The sequence below is a fragment of the Bidens hawaiensis genome, unplaced genomic scaffold (assembly GCF_021521415.1).
Source record: "Bidens hawaiensis isolate Kalapana, Puna unplaced genomic scaffold, B.hawaiensis_p1.1 tig00023044_1, whole genome shotgun sequence".
Taxonomy (NCBI): domain Eukaryota; kingdom Viridiplantae; phylum Streptophyta; class Magnoliopsida; order Asterales; family Asteraceae; genus Bidens; species Bidens hawaiensis.
Window position 1 is genome coordinate 138,018 of NW_027493600.1, and position 10,773 is coordinate 148,790.

At 42.8% G+C, this 10,773-nt stretch overlaps 1 pseudogene; it reads left to right on the plus strand.

The window, feature by feature from the left end:
- Window positions 1-485: 485 nt before the first annotated feature.
- LOC143566747 (berberine bridge enzyme-like 5 pseudogene) lies at window positions 486-1,585 on the plus strand (annotated as a pseudogene).
- The last annotated feature ends 9,188 nt before the right edge of the window (window positions 1,586-10,773 follow it).

The following is a 10,773-nucleotide window of genomic DNA, read 5'->3' on the forward strand; positions in this document are numbered from 1 at the left end:
ATATGATCCAGGTTTGATTCCTGCTTTCATCATTTATTTCAACGGCATCATGTGATGATTGGAGACTAGACGAGCAGGTGGCATTCACTAATTGAATCCTTAAACTAAACGAGTTTTATTTCACCACACTGTCGAATCTTTATCTGAGTGTTAACGGTCGTTGGTATTTGACGAGGGTTTGCCTTTAATTAAAAGGAGTTACTCATTAACTCATTAAAAAGATTCGTAGGCGGTTAAAGAAAATATGACTTTGGTCAAGGTTTAAGGCCCTACGATAACCACCGCTTAGAGCTGCTTTCATACCACATATTTCAACGATGAAACCTAATAATAGACTGGTTTTCTTAGATATTGCCACGTTTGTCCTTCAAAGTTCAAACCCATCACGGGTCTAGCTTATTACTATTGAAGACGACAGGAGAACAACAAACATATTAAAAGATTGCTTATAAATAAGGTAGCATGTGACAATATAAGACACAAAAATGAAGTTTCATATCTTTAATTACGAACATGTATCATTTTTCTTTACCCTTGTCGTTTGTTTTTCCATATCAACAAGCTCTAATGGTTTTCTAGATTGCATCTCTCACACAATTTCATCAAACATTATCTGCACTCCTAACAGCACTTATTCAACCGATGGTGCCGAACCCGCCTCCGGCGAGCTAGCATATTGGGTGTCTAGAAGAAGTAACCTCCTTGGGTTCCAACAGGAGAGTGCACATCGGTTGGTGTTGGCGGGCAGCTGACCGGAGGCGGGTTCGGCACCATGGCAAGGAAATACGGGTTGTCTTCGGATAATGTAATCGACGCAGTTGTTGTAGATATCAATGGGAAAATCCTGGATCGTGATGCTATGGGTGAGGATTTGTTTTGGGCGATTAGAGGAGGCGGTGGAGCTAGTTTTGGAGTTGTACTATCTTGGAAGATCAGTCTTGTTTATGTTCCACCAGTTGTTACTGTTTTCAGTCTTTCTAAAACCCTAGATCACGATGCTACAAGGCTTGTTTACATGTGGCAGCATACTGCACCCAACATAACGGAAGATTTGTTCGTTAATATCACCGGTTAATGGGACGATGATTGTAACCATTAATTCGCTCTTCTTGGGGACGGCCGACGAGCTTATGAAAATAGTAGCTAGTGACGGGTTTCCTGAACAACTGGGATTACAGGAAAAGGATTGCGTCGAGATGAGTTGGATTGAATCAGTGGTTTATTATTCGGTTTATTTAAGAGGCCAAAGCGTTGACACACTCATACAAAGACCAACGTGGCCTAAAAGTTACTACAAGTTTAAATCAGATTACGTCAAGAAACCCATACCCGAACAAGTACTTGTAAAGATATGGAAGTGGTGTTTGGAAGAGCATTTGATTCTAGCGATGGAGCCACACGGTGGAAAGATGATGACACCGCGACTCCATACCCGCATAGGAAAGGGAATTTGTACATCATTCAGTATATTATGAGATGGGATGATCAAGAGTTAACTGAAAAGCGTGTTGCTTCAATAAGAAGGGTATATGAGAAGATGACGCCATATGTGTCCAAGAATCCTAGGGGAGTGAAGAAACACTAAGTGACCCCGGTAGATTACGGATAATCTTAGGGCTATGTAGATGTTTCCCACGAGGGTTAGGTCCGGCAAAGATGGTTATTCTTTTGATGGCCTGCAAAACAGACACCGTGAGCTCGTCACTGAGAAGGGGGGGGGTACCTCGTTGTGACCACCCTCCGGCGTGAGAATCAGACTAGATTGCTCTGAATATAAGTGTATATTAAGAGAAATAGCTAGAGAAGATAAGATGATGATACCGTTCCAAGGTGTTGGAGTATTTATAGCCGAAGGTAGGTTTCCAAGCAGGTACAGCCAGCTGTATAATATTCCTTTTCCACTAACTGTGGGCTACGTACGTGCCATGCTGGTGGTTGGTGGGTAGGCAGCGGCTGATAGTGACATGGCCGACTGTGTACTATTCCTTTTCCACCAACTACAGGCTATGTACGTGCCACGATGAGGGTTGGTGGGTAGGCAGCGGCTGATAGTGACATTTTGTACTAGAGCGTGTTCCTCGTACTGTTGTCGGTGAGCTGTCACCCTGTGACTGGTTCATGGGCTGCTTTGGTCAGATCTTGTCTATTTTGTCCATACATTGGCAGGTATAGTACAAAAGATCTTTCAGAAGCGTACGGACTGGCTCATTTGGGCGGGAGTATTCCCGCCTTGCTCATTCCTTCTTCAGGTGACATTACTGAATTATTGAGAGTTAGTGCCTTGTGCGTGTAGCCTTACTATTAGTGCGGGTAGCCTTCCCTGATGGCTTGTATCCGCAGCTGCGGGAACAGGCGGGGTACTTAACCATTGGGAGGCTTTTCCTGCGGGAACAGCTGGCGTACTGCGCGTAAGGTCTTCATCTCTCTGAGCATGGTTGGTCCTGCGGAACCAGTTGGTCTTCGCGCAGACGTCCCTCTTCAAGGTGAGTCTTGCGGGTCCAACTGGGCTCTGCTGGGACCTACCTCTTCAAGTCCCCCCAGTCCATTGTTCTTCTCATGAATTGTTAATAAGTGAGGTGAACTTTTGGACTTAAGCAAGGGGTTTTGAAAAGGGTTTTTAGTTTTAAGGTTTTCCGTGGGGATTCTTCCCGCGGTTTTCCTAATGTCACGTGCAGAAATTCCCGACTTTTCTGCTTGATCTTTGGGTATGATGCGGGTAGGTGTGTAACCTCCTCGCAAGTCAGGAGCGTTGAGTTTCACTTGTGTAGATTCTCCACGAGGTTTTGGTAGTTTTAGACATAGTGATCAATTATGTTAAACAACCAATTCCATCTTGGAGCTTCAAACAATCTAGTTCTCAACGTTCCGGCTATGCGGGGATGTTATTTCCCTTTCCACAAGCATGGCCCAGAAGATCCTTCTTGGTTTCAATTCCCTGCAAGTGCTAAGTATGTGAAGGGTTTCGCCTTGACACTGTACCTGCACTTGTCTTACGGTTTCTTGGTTTCCAAGGTATTCTTGGCTTCAATTCCCTGCAGGTGCTAAGTATGTGAAGGGTTTCGCCTTGACACTGTACCCGCACTTGTCTTACGGTTTCTTGGTTACCAAGGTAAGGTGGTATTGTCCCTCTTATTTTTGAATCTTTGAATCTTTTTGAATCTTTTTGAAATTCGAAGAGTTGGTGAAAGGATAAGAACAGTCCAAATTGTTGAAGGGACGTTAGCGTCGTCCGACGGTTTCTTCTGACAGTTTCAGGACGTGCAGGAATTTATGGCGACGTGACAGTATATGGTCATTCCAGACGCTTTTTCAGGCGCGTGGGCGCGAGTTTTCGGGCGCGTGGGCGCGAATTTTACGTCACGCGTCCTTTCAACAGCTGTTGCCAGCTTGCTCTTTTCACGTGTCATAGTTTCATTGCACCTGCGTTTTCTCTCACCTCCGCATTAAATTCATCGCATTCATTGCGATGAGTATATAAAGGGGGAGAGGGTGTATCTTAATTCACACCTTCACTTCACTCTTCTTCTTGTAAACGATTTCTGGCGAATACTCTAACTTTTCCGTCGAGCATTCTCCTGAAATCGTTCTCTTTCATACCTCCAAAATGTCTTCCACTCATGATCTTGAGGTTACTGCCGAAGAGTCCGACGTATACCCTGAGAATCCGTCGTCCACGTCTGATAAGGACGATAAGAGTACTGCTGGCGAGTGCCAGTGTGCTCTTTCCGTCGACCTTTATCAGTACATCGTCAAGAAGTTCATGCTCGAGCCTTTCGAGCCTGAGTTTCCTGAGCCTCACCAGACGGTGTACGATGCCCCCAAGGGCAAGATAGGGGTGTATGCCTCATTCTTCATATATGGGAATCTCAGATTCCCATTAACGAACTTCGTATACCGTGTTCTGGAGAAACACGGTGTACATTTGACGGAGGTGCACCCGATGGCGATCGCTAAGGTTCGCCACTTTGAATGGGTGTGCCATATTCTGGGCGTTGAGCCCCGCGTCGGCCGCCTGATGACCTTCTACTCCTGGAGGTGTATCCAGGGCTGGTATACCTTGGTCACTCGGATCAAGGGTTTGAAGATCTGCGCTACCGAGCGCAGTCTTCGGTCTTGGAAGCGGGAGTTTTTCTACATCTCCGCTCGCGTTGTCCCCATTGCGATGACGTTCAAGAACGGGAGGGCGCTCCCTAGCCTTCACGCCTCCAATTACCAAGAGGCGGAATGGTTCGCCAAGATCTCCCAGATCCAGACTCCGGTTTACCGCTTTGCGGAGTCTGGGATGGTGATGCTTGGGATGAACCGGGTATGGAAGGATGCCGGTTCTGAGACTCCGCAAGTACCCATCATCCTCGAATACGGTTTGAACTCTATCCCTTACGGTATGCTTCATATTATTTGCTAATTTAGGGTTTTTGCTCTAACCATTTCTTTCTTTTTATTTTCAGAGGGAAACAACTTGCTGTCGCTTCTGCAACCGCGTGAGAGCGGTGGTCCCGCTCGGCTGGGTACTCGTGCTCTTGATGAGAACGAGTTGCCCATCCTGAGGCAAACGGCGGATCGGTTTGTGGAGGTCTACCCGCCAGGCCACGAGATTCTGAGCGCCACACGGCCAGGTAAGGGTTTCTTTAACCCTCGCCCTCTCCATGCTCAAACCTCTGCTGGAATTCCTCTAATTTTGTCATCTTCTGATGAGGAATCCGCAGATGGGCCTTTCTTCGTGAGGAAGAAGAAATCTGCCGCCGTGAAGGGCAAGGCGAAGGTTACCTCCGCCGCGACCTAGGAAATCAGTCTGACTCCGAGACTGAAAGCGAGGAGGCGGCGGGGAACCCTGGTGGTGGTGAGACAATTGTCTCGGAGGTTGAAACAGCTGTCACCTCCGAGCAACCAAGTTCTACGACGGTGACTGGCGTGAAGAGGCCAGTTCCATCGGGTTCGTCCCCGCCTATCAGAACCTTCAAGCTCAAGAAAACTCGTAAGTATAAATTATATTCAGCTTAACTTCATATCTTTCCGCCATCATACTTATATATCTTGTCTTCGTGCAGGCGTGGATGCAACCGCATTCCAGAGTGGAGCGTGAAGGAGCATCTCTGGACCCATGACGGTAGGTTTGGTCAACCTACCCGAGGCGATGACCCAGGCGGCTGCGCCTGTTTGCAGCATTGGTTCAGTTGCTCATCCCGTTGAGGCAACTGTTCCAACTGTAACATCATCTCCGCCGGCTGTCAGTGCCATCTTCACGGAATCCTTCACTGAGCCGGCGGTGGTTTTTCCTGCGGGTTATTCCGCAGCGACAGCCACGGTTGTGAGTTCACCTCCAGTGAGTTCACCTCCGTTGGTTTCTACCGCAGGGGACTCTTCAATGCCTCCTCCGGCGCCGGCGACTACGGCCGGTCCCTCAGGTACGTTCAGGGTTGGGGCTTCTAGCCAACCTCTGCCTCCTTCCCATCTCCCTGACCTCTTGGATGGATATCCCTTAGGTTCGGGTGATGGGTTTGGCGGCTACCGGCCTGTTGTCGACCCTACAGGGGCGTAGGGTTATTTTGGCCTATTATCTTTTTTTTTTATCATTTTTTCCTAACCGTTTTTTGTTTTTGCAGTTTCGGATTCCAATGAGGTGTATATTCCACGGTGGAACATCCGCCGGGGAACAACCCTTCGAACGGCTGTGGACTGCGTCGAGTGGGCGCGTCACGCAGCCCCAAGCGGTGCGTTGGGGGAGGCCATGTCTAGCTACCAAGAGGGTAGGCTAACGAATGAGCTCCGAATCCTCCTTGCCCGGATGCAGCCGCGCGTTGAATTGCTTTGTCGTGAAAACGACAAGTTAAAGACGGCGCGTAGCTGGAAGTGGCTCAGGCGCGAGAAATCCGGGAGGAGAATAAGATGGCTCAGGCGTAGCCTGGGAGCTTATGTAACGATTCCGGCAAATCCAGGTATACCCTAGCCGGAATATACTATTTACATGTCATTTAATACTGATTATATGGGTTATAGTACGTTTAAACGAGTATATATGATTCATAGTACGAATCATACTCGATTATATAGTGAATCGTATTGGAATTACAATTAACCAATGAACGATTATTGAAACCCGAACGAATCGGGAATTTCATTATAGACGATGTATATAATGTTTAGTGATATTTACGAAGTATTAATGCTTCGGGATAGGTGAATTATAGCACAGAAAAAGGATTTCGATTTAATGGTACATCGGTACGCTAAACGAAACCTTTAACACCAAACCAAGCAAGAGACGATCAATCAAGCCGAAAAAGATGCGTAATTATTAATAATATGATGTTTTAATGTCATGGGATAAGTTTTTTAAAGTTTTTAAATCAGTTTTATATAAATTTTATTTTAACCCGAAAAACAACCATTTTAGGCTCGTTTTAAGCCGAATTACGAGTTTAAACGAGAAACGAACTGAACCAGATTATCCACAACACTATCCAGATTGTGTAATCTAGATATGTGGCCATGGTTTGAGATGTGGGGCCCCCCACACCCCCTCACATGGCCGGCCATATGGTCAAACACACACACACTTCATATTTTTTTCTTTTACACCCAAAAACACAACAAATTCTCTCAAAATCTCTAACTCCTTCAAGGGTTCTTGCAAGATCATCCATTTCCTTTAAGTATTAACCAAGATTTTGAAGGTATAAACATGTTATAATACATGATCTTTGGTATTATTTACTTGGTTTGATTTGTTTTGCAAGAACAAAAAGGTTCCAAGTGACAAATGGGTGAAAACCCGAGATGGAACCGGTTCTTGTGTGATCAAAGGATGTATACAAGTTATACAAAGGATCTTGATCCAAGTAATTAGTTAAAAGTGTTTAGAATAGATTTTTACGGTTAGAATCTTTGTTTTTACATAAAAACCGACACTAGGAAAGAAATGGCTTGATTGTTGGTAAAGTTTGCTTGGTGTGGTGTTGTTGTGCTTGAAAGTGTTGTATCTAGCGGCTAGCAAAGGCTAGAAACCGAGATCCTTGCGATCAAAAGCTAGAAAACACAAGATAGTTCGGTTTTTGTGTGTTTATGAAAAATGGACAGATTGTTGTGTACTTAGAGTTGGGTCACGAAATTTCACAGAGATGATCTACACATGAAAATATGAGATCTGTGAAAATTTGGTAATTTTTGGATAAAAGATGAATATTTGGTGAATTTAATGCTCGGTTTTGGCCAAAAATAGTGAAAAATAGCTAAACATGATGAAAAATTCTGAAAAATTGCAGATAATCTTTTCATAACATATAAAAGTCACCCACAAAATTTCGGGTTCATTGGAGAAGTCTAAGTAGGCTTTTCGGTGAAACGAGTTCTAGGGCTTCTAGCTCGGTTTTGGGTGAAAAAGGCTTGAAATATGAGTTTTAAAATCTGGAAAAATTCCAGAAAGTTATGAGGATGATAAGGATCATCCCAGAAAAATTTGGTATTTTTCTAAAGTGTTTTGATATTTTTGACATATTTAGTATTTTATAAAGATTTAAAAATAAGTAAAAATATGTAAAGTTACAAAAAAATAAATCTGGAAAATTTCCAGAAAGTTATGAGGATGATAAGGATCATCCCAGAAAAATTTGGTATTTTTCTAAAGTGTTTTGATATTTTTGACATATTTAGTATTTTATAAAGATTTAAAAATATGTAAAAATATGTAAAGTTACAAAAATAAATCTGGAAAATTTCCAGAAAGTTATGAGGATGATAAGGATCATCCCAGAAAAATTTGGTATTTTTCTAAAGTGTTTTGATATTTTTGACATATTTAGTATTTTATAAAGATTTAAAAATATGTAAAAATATGTAAAGTTACAAAAATAAATCTGGAAAATTTCCAGAAAGTTATGAGGATGATAAGGATCATCCCAGAAAAATTTGGTATTTTTCTAAAGTGTTTTGATATTTTTGACATATTTAGTATTTTATAAAGATTTAAAAATATGTAAATATATGTAAAGTTACAAAAATAAATCTGGAAAATTTCCAGAAAGTTATGAGGATGACAAGGATCATCCCAGAAAAATTTGGGATTTTTCTAAAGTATTTTGATATTTTTGATATTTTTAGTGTTTTTAATGAGATTTAAAAATAGGTAAATAAATGCAAATATAGGAAAATAAATCTGGAAAATTTTATAAAATTTTCTTTCTGTCAAAATAAGTTTTGAGTAAAATTTCAAGACCCGAGACTAAACGGGTAATTATTTGTGCTAAAATGAACATAAAAACAATTATTTAAAGCTTAAAACGTGTAAACCGGCAAAGTTCGCATAAGCGAGCTGACTGGTACACGAAAACTTTAAAATAGACTATTTTCATAAATCTAAGTAACTTAAGTAAAAATAAATCATCCGAAAATAATTCGGATGATTTGGGTAATTTTACCCGATTTTACCGTTTTCGGCACCGAAAGACCGGAAACGGGCCCCACGGCCAAAACGGGGTGTCAAACCGAGCTATAATTTCATCACTTTAACTGACTATCAAACTCTAAGCAATGTCATAATCTGAGTCCTTAGAAGTGTCACGGGGTTAACATTGTCCCCGAATCGAGTACAGTACTGGGTTAACGATGCTCCCAGATGTACCGATTGAAATGTATTTAAGTTATGGGAATTATAGTAACGACTAGATATTATATTACAGATCCAGGCACGTAGCTGATTCTTATATTATTCACCAACTCACAACAAGGTGAGTTTTCACGAGCCCCTTTTAATGAATTGTTTTAATTATATTTTCCCGGGGCGGAAAACATGTCTTATTTAAAGTATTTAAGTACATACCGATCGTATGGAAATACTTGTACATTTATATATATATGGACTGATGCATAGAATATATAAAATGTTTATAATGTGTTATTGTTCTGGGGTAACATAGTTCCCAGGGGTTATATTATTCTGGGGTAACATAGTTCCCAGGGGTTGATATTATGCTGGGGTAACATAGTTCCCAGGGGTTGTTATTATTCTGGGGTAACATAGTTCCCAGGGGTTGTTATTGTTCTGGGGTAACATAGTTCCCAGGGGTTATTATTATTCTGGGGTAACATAGTTCCCAGGGGTTATTATTATTCTGGGGTAACATAGTTCCCAGGGGTTATTATTGTTCTGGGGTAACATAGTTCCCAGAAAGTTATTGGAAATGTTCTGGGGTAACTTAGTTCCCAGCATGATTATATGGTTAATAAATGATTATAAAAAATGATTTGTCAGTGTTTATTTAAATTAGTGAAACTCACCAACTATTCGTAGTTGACCCGTTTTCTTTACATGTTTTCTAGGTATGCCCAAGTTGGAATGATTGATATGTGCTTAAATATCTGTGCTACCTGTTGGAAGCTTGCTGCTCTATGTTTTGTAATGAACTTATTAATGTTTTATTGGTAATATATGTGTGTAACACCTAGACAGTAACGCAACTCGCAACAATGTAATATGTTATAAATTAATGTAGTGGTGTTTTCTTTATAAGCAATGCTGTTGATATCAGATGTGTCTGTTGCATCCCGTGTACGTTTCCGCTGCGGTTACGGGGTGTTACAGAACTTGGTATCAGAGCCATTGGTTATAAAGAATTAGGATGTCTTTAAAAGATACCTAAAATATAACCAGTAGCTCAAGTATTATAGGATCTGAATATCAACTAATAATATATTGTGACGAGATCGGGATGAACTTGGATGGACAAGTGGGTTATTATGGTCCGGAACATAATAACAGACTTGTCTGCACGAGTGAATTCAGGGGAAGTCACGGGGGACTTAAATAGGTAAAACTGGCAACATATGTGTAAATGTATAATAATATTATTATGTGGCTAAATTGTATAAGTAGTGCATGATTTATTTAATTATGAATTACACTATGGAAAAGACTATATGTTTGTTAACTTGTGTGCAGGTAATAATGGAAAGAAACCCTAGTGTGTCGACGGAAGAGGACCCGGAAGAGGTCAGTTCCGGGGCCTCTGGAAGCCCAAGTGAAGTACCCAGCTCCGAGCCTTCAGAGGCTAGTCTTAGTGCCTCTAGGCAGACCACCCCAGCTAGGAGTGCTAGTATACCCTCCCCTGTTAGGGTTACCAGGTCTCCTACCCCGCCCGCACCACAGACTGGCCCGATTCCCCTTAGGCGCGGTCCTCGCCTCACGGCGCGGATCAGTGCCCCATATATTCCGCCCACTGTTACCCCACCCCGATCCACTTACCATGTGGGCGAGTCTTCCCGCCCTCAGCCCGAGCCTGCAACCCTACCTGTGTGGGGTCTCCCAAGGCAGGAACGGGACTTGACGGGGTGGCTACGTGTTCTCACCGAGCAGGTGAACGAGCACTCTGCTGCCCTGGTCGTGGGGGTTCAGCGGCGGGCGTACCTAGGGGACAACATACTGGACCACCAGTATGCTATCAACCAGTTAAAGAGGGAGTGCTCATACTCCCACTGGTTGATCGAGCGGATGGAAACCCGAATGCGGGTTATGATGGCGGTGCTGGTGGTGCTGGTGGCGGTGTTGGTGGGGTTGGTTTACCACCATGTGTAGACGTGTTGGATGGTAGAATTTTGAACCGCTTTTTGATACTCCGTGTAAGTAGTTAGTGGTGATACTAACACGGAGTGAATCTTGTTTAGTTATAGTACAACCACTGGCCCATAGGGGGTCTCTTGTAGGGCGTATCATTATCGATACTTTTGGGTATCATTCAAGCACTGACCCATTGCGGGTTATGTCGAGGATGATACCAACAT